General features: G+C 44.5%; 1 protein-coding gene across 1 annotated transcript in view; it reads right to left on the reverse strand.

Moving 5' to 3' along the window:
• Positions 1-6,017, reverse strand: part of MMS19 (MMS19 homolog, cytosolic iron-sulfur assembly component) — a 458,727-nt gene that overhangs the window by 267,409 nt on the left and 185,301 nt on the right. The gene's annotated exons all lie outside the window — the stretch shown is intronic.

Below are 6,017 nucleotides of genomic sequence, written 5' to 3' on the forward strand. Positions count from 1 at the left end.
TTAATCCAAAAATCTACACTGGTCAAACGATGAGTTTAAATACCAGGGAAAATCCAAATATTAAGGAGAATTTAAAGATATATACCAGTCAAATATTTATTTCATTTGTCTATTCATTTTTTCTTTTTTTGTTTTGTTGCATCTATTCATTTTAAAAATGGAAACCTAATTCATATACCATAAAATTTCACATAACAAAGTTCCGAGTTTTATTTTTTCTTTTTATTAATTTTATATTAATAATATAAATATATTAATTTTTATATTCACCAATAATATATTTATTAATAATTTATTAATAATATATTCATCAATAACTTATTAATTTAATTAAATACTAAATTAATTAATTAATTAATTTAGAGACAGAGTCTTGCTCTGTTGCCCAGGCTGGAGTGCAGTGGTGCGATTTCGGCTCACTGTAACCTCTGCCTCTCAGGTTCAAGAGATTCTCCTGCCTCGGCCTCCTGAGTAGCTGGGATTACAGGCACCCAACACCATGCCAGGCTAATGTTTGTATTTTTCATAGAGATGGGGTTTCACCATGTTGACCAGGCTGGTCTTGAACTTCCGACCTCAGGTGATCTGCCCGCCTCAGCCTTCCAAAGTGCTGGGATTACAGGCGTGAGCTGTTGCACCCAGCCAAAAATTCCCAGTTTTAAAGTGCACAATTCAGTAGTTTTCAGTATATTCAGAAGGTTGTACAACCATCACCACCATCTAATTCAAGGACATTTTCATCACCCCAAAGAGAAACCCTGTACCTGTTAGCAGTCACTTCCAGTTCCTCCCTCCCCCAAGTCTCTGGCAACCACTAATTTACTCTGTCTCTATAGACTTGCTTATTCTGGCTGGGCGCGGTGGCTCATGACTGAATCCCAGCACTTTGGGAGGCTGAGGTGGGCAGATCACCTGAGGTCAGGAGTTCAAGACCAGCCTGGCCAACATGGTGAAACCCCATCTCTAGTAAAAATCCAAAAAAAAAAAAAAAAAAGGCCAGGCGTGGTGGCTCACACCTGTAATACCAGCACTTTGGGAGGCCGAGGCGGGCAGATCACGAGGTCAGGAGATTGAGACCATCCTGGCTAACACGGTGAAACCCCATCTCTACTAAAAATACAACAAAATTAGCTGGGCGTGGTGGCGGGTGCCTGTAGTCTCAGCTACTCGGGAGGCTGAGGCAGAAGAATGGCGTGAACCCAGGAGGCGGAGCTTGCAGTGAGCCAAGATCGCGCCACTGCGCTCCAGCCTGGCTGACAGAGCAAGACTGTCTCAAAAAAAAAAAAAAAAAAAAAAATTAGCCAGGTGTGGTGGCAGGCACCTGGCAATCTCAGCTACTCAGGAGGCTGAGGCAGGAGAATCGCTTGAACCTGGCAGGCAGAGGTTGCAGTGATCCAAGATCATGCCACTGCACTCCAGCATGGGTGACAGAGCGAGATGCTGTCTCAAAAAAAAAAAAAAAATTTTGTTTATTCTGGACATTTTACATAAATGGAATAATATGTGGCTTTTATGTCTGGTTTCTTTCACTTAGCACAATGTTTCCAAGGTTCATTCATGTTGTAGCATGTATTAATAACTCATTTTTTTTTTGTCTTCCAACATGATCTCAAGACTCATTTTTTATGGTCAATAATATTCCAGTGAATGGATAGAATATGTTTTGTGTGGCCGGGCGCGGTGGCTCAAGCCTGTAATCCCAGCACTTTGGGAGGCCGAGACGGGCGGATCCCGAGGTCAGGAGATCGAGACCATCCTGGCGAACACGGTGAAACCCCGTCTCTACTAAAAAATACAAAAAACTAGCCGGGCGAGGCGGCGGGCGCCTGTAGTCCTAGCTACTCGGGAGGCTGAGGCAGGAGAATGGCGTAAACCCGGGGGACGGAGCTTGCAGTGAGCTGAGATCCGGCCACTGCACTCTAGCCCGGGCGACAGAGCCAGACTCCGTCTCAAAAAAAAAAAAAAAAAAAAAAAAAAAAAGAATATGTTTTGTGTATATCATTCACTAATTTTCAATTTTTCTTTTCTTTTTTTTTTTTTGAGACAGAGTTTCCCTCTATCACCTAGGCTGGAGTGCAATGGCGTGATCTCAGCTCACTGCAACCTCCGCTTTCCAGGCTCAAGTGATTCTTGTGCCTCAGCCTCCTGAGTAGCTGAGATTACAGGCGTGCGCCACTACGCCTGGCTAATTTTTGTATTTTTAGTAGAAATGGGGTTTCGCCATGTTGCCCAGGCTGGTCTTGAACTCCTGGCCTCAAGTGATCTGCAGGCCTTGGCCTCCCAGAGTGCTGGGATTACAGGCATGAGCCATACCGCCCAGCCTCTTAAAATTTTTTAAATTGTAGTAACATACACATAACATAAAATTGGCCATTTTCTTTTTTTTTTTCTAATTATACTTTATGTTCTAGGGTACATGTGCACAACGTGCAGGTTTGTTACATATGTATACATGTGCCATGTTGGTGTGCTGCACCCATCAACTCATCATTTACATCAGGTATATCTCTTAATGCTATCCCTCCCCACTCCCCTGATGCCACAACAGGCCCCGGTGTGTGATGTTCCCCTTCCAGTGTCCAAGTGTTCTCATTGTAAATTGACCATTGTCAAGTGTACAGTTCGATGGTATTAAGTCCATTCATATTGTTAAACAACATGGTCTACACTGACTGTTGTGCAACCGTCACCACCATCCATCTCCATGGCTCTTCTCATCTTGCAAAACTAAAACCCTGAACCATGAAACAGTAACTCCCCATTTCCTCCTCCCTACAGTCCCTGGGAATCACCATTCTACTTTCAGTCTCTGAACTTGACTATGGTAGGTACTTCATAGAAGTGGAATCATACGGTACTTACCTTTTCGTCACTAGCTTATTTCATTTAGCATAATGTATTCAAGGGTCATCCATGCTGTAGCATGTGTCAGAATGTCCTTTGTTTTTAAGGCTGAATAATGTTCCGTCTTCTGTATATTCCGCATTTTGTTTATCCATTCATCCATTGATGGACCCCCGGGTTGCTTCTACCTTTTGGCTATTGTGAATAATCTGCGAATGAACATGCATGTACAAATATCTCTCTTTGATACCTTGCTTTAAATTCTTTTTTTTTTTTTTTTTTTTTTGAGACGGAGTCTCGCTCTCTCGCCCAGGCTGGAGTGCAGCAGCGTGATCTCAGCTCACTGCAAGCTCCGCCTCCCGGGTTCATGCCATTCTCCTGCCTCAGCCTCCCGAGTAGCTGGGACTACAGGTGCCCGCCACCACGCCCGGCTAATTTTTTTGTATTTTTAGTAGAGACGAGGTTTCACCATGTTAGCCAGGATGGTCTCAATCTCCTGACCTCGTGATTTGCTCATCTCGGCCTCCCAAAGTGCTGGGATTACAGGCGTGATCCACCGCGCCCGGCCAAGACCTCGCTTTAAATTCTTCTGGGTATATATTCAGAAGTGGAATTACTGGATCAAATGGTAATTCTATGTTTCAATTTTTAAGGAACTGCCACAATGCTTTCCATACCATTTTACATTCTCATTGACAGTGCACAAGGGTTCCAATTTCTCCACATCCCCACCAACTTTTTTTTTTTTCCCTCAAAGAGGGAGTCTCACTCTGTCGCCCAGGCTGGAGTGCAGTGGTGCAATCTCAGCTCACTGCAACCTTTCGCCTCCCAGGTTCAAGCAGTTCTCCTGCCTCAGCCTCCTGAGTAGCTGGGATTATAGGCATGCGCCACCATGACCGGCTAATTTTTGTATTTTTAGTAGAGACGGGCTTTCACCATGTTGGTCAGGCTGGTCTCAAACTCCTGACCTCATGATGTGCCTGCCTCAGCCTCCCAAAGTGCTGGGATTACAGGCATAAGCCACCGTGCCCAGCCCCCACCAACTTCTTATTTTCCATGTTATTTATTCATTTTTAAACAAGCATTCATTGAGTACCTACTATGCCACAGCTCTATACTTCGTAGAAACTGAGGCTGCCAGAATGTTAAATCTGTTTCCCTGATGTTAGGAACTTAGGAAACAATGGAGAAACAGTCATGTTCAAGAGATAGAGTGAAATGCAAGGTGATAGGTGCCTAATAGAGATGGAATCAATAGTAGATTGGATAAAGAAAATGTGGTACCAGCCGGGTGCTGTGGCTCATGCCTATAATCCTAACACTTTGGGAGACCCAGGCAGGTGGATAGCCTGAGCCCCGGTGTTCGAGACCAGCCTGAGAAACATGGTGAAATCCTGGCTCTACAAAAAAATACAAATATTAACTGGGCTTGTTGATGCATGCCTGTAGTTCCAGCTACCTGGGAGACTGAGGTGGGAGGATCCCCTGAGCCCAAGGAGGTGAAGGCTGCAGTGAACCATGATTGTGCCACTGTACTCCAGCTTGGGTGACAGAATGAGACCTTGTCTCAAAAAAAAAAAAAAAAAAAAAAAGAAGAAGAAAATATGGTACATATATACCAAGGCCTTAAAAAGAATGAGATCATAGCCTTTGCGGCAACATGGATGGAGCTGGAGGCCATTATCCTAAGTGAGCTAACACAGGAGCAGAAAACCAAGCACTGCATGTTCTTACTTATAAATGGGAGCTAAATACTGAATACACATGGACACAAAGAAGGGAACAGACACCAGGGAGACACCAGGGCCTTCTCGAGGATGGAAAGTTGAAGGAGGCTAAGGATTGAAAAACTACCTATAAATACACAGATACCATGCCCGTTAACTGGATGACAAAATAATATGGACACTGAATCCCCATGACTTGGAATTTATCTATAGAACCAACCTGCACATGTACCCCTAAAACAAAAAGAAAAGCTAAAAAGAAAAAGAGAGAGATGGAGGCCGGGCGTGGTGGCTCACGCCTGTAATCCCAGCACTTTGGGAGGCTGAGGCGGTGGCTCACCTGAGGTCAGGAGTTTGAGACCAGCCTAGCCAACATGGGGAAAACCCATCTCTACTGAAAATACAAAAATTAGCTGGACATGGTGGCAGGTGCCTGTAATCCCAGTTACCTGGGAGGCTGAGGCTGGAGAATTGCTTAAACCTAGGAGGCAGAGGTTGCAGTGAGTCGAGATCATGCCACTGTACTCCAGCCTAGGCGACAGAGTTAGACTCCATCTCAACCACCACCCCCCCCAAAAAAAAAGAAAAAAGAAAACGATGGTGTGTGATTTCTGAGGATGCATCAGAAGAGACCTTTGGCTTCCTTCCTGGCTCCCTGGTGGATCTCTTATTCTGGGTTAAGGCATTCGCCATGTCAGGAGGACATTCAAGAAGCCCTCAGGAGAGCCCCAAGCAAGAGGACCTGGCACTTCTGCCATCTTGTCACTGTGAGAGAGTGCCAGCATCACCTTGTCAGCCCTGTGAGGAAGCCACCCTGGGAGCTGATCCTCCAGCCCCACTAAGCCTTCAGATGATTGCAGCCTTGGCCAACATGTGACTGCAACCTTATGAAAGTGCCCGAGCAAAAACCATCACCAAGCTGCTCTTGATTTTCTGACTAAAAACACCCAGAACCCAAAAAACTGTGAGATAATACATGCTTATTGTTGTTTTAAGTCATTAAGTTTTGAAATACTTCATTACACAGCAAGAGATAACTAATGCAGCTAGAAGCATGAAAATATCTAGCATAGTGTGGAAATGGTGAGAAGTGCATTGAGGCTGGCACAAGAGCTTAAAGCCAGAAACTTGAAGTTGAAAGAGATGCTTCTGAAACGCCATATTTCTCCATAAGAGTGGGCAAGGGAGCCATCTGGTGGAAGAGGCATGCTTAGACAGTCCCTTCTCTCTTGCCTCATTTCTCCAGCCTGTTCTCAGCATTTCCACCTAGTATTTCTCCAAGGGCCACAGTGAGGTTTATAAGTCAAGCATGTGGGCCATAAACACTACCTGCTTGTTGATGTAAATACTAACCTCTGCAAAATGTCAAGGTAAGTTATTATCCTCAGTGATTATTTAATTTTCTCCCTTAGTCTCTTCCACCTGTCTGCTATCCAGGGGAAAACA

The sequence above is a fragment of the Macaca thibetana genome, chromosome 9 (genome assembly GCF_024542745.1).
Source record: "Macaca thibetana thibetana isolate TM-01 chromosome 9, ASM2454274v1, whole genome shotgun sequence".
Taxonomy (NCBI): Eukaryota; Metazoa; Chordata; class Mammalia; order Primates; family Cercopithecidae; genus Macaca; species Macaca thibetana.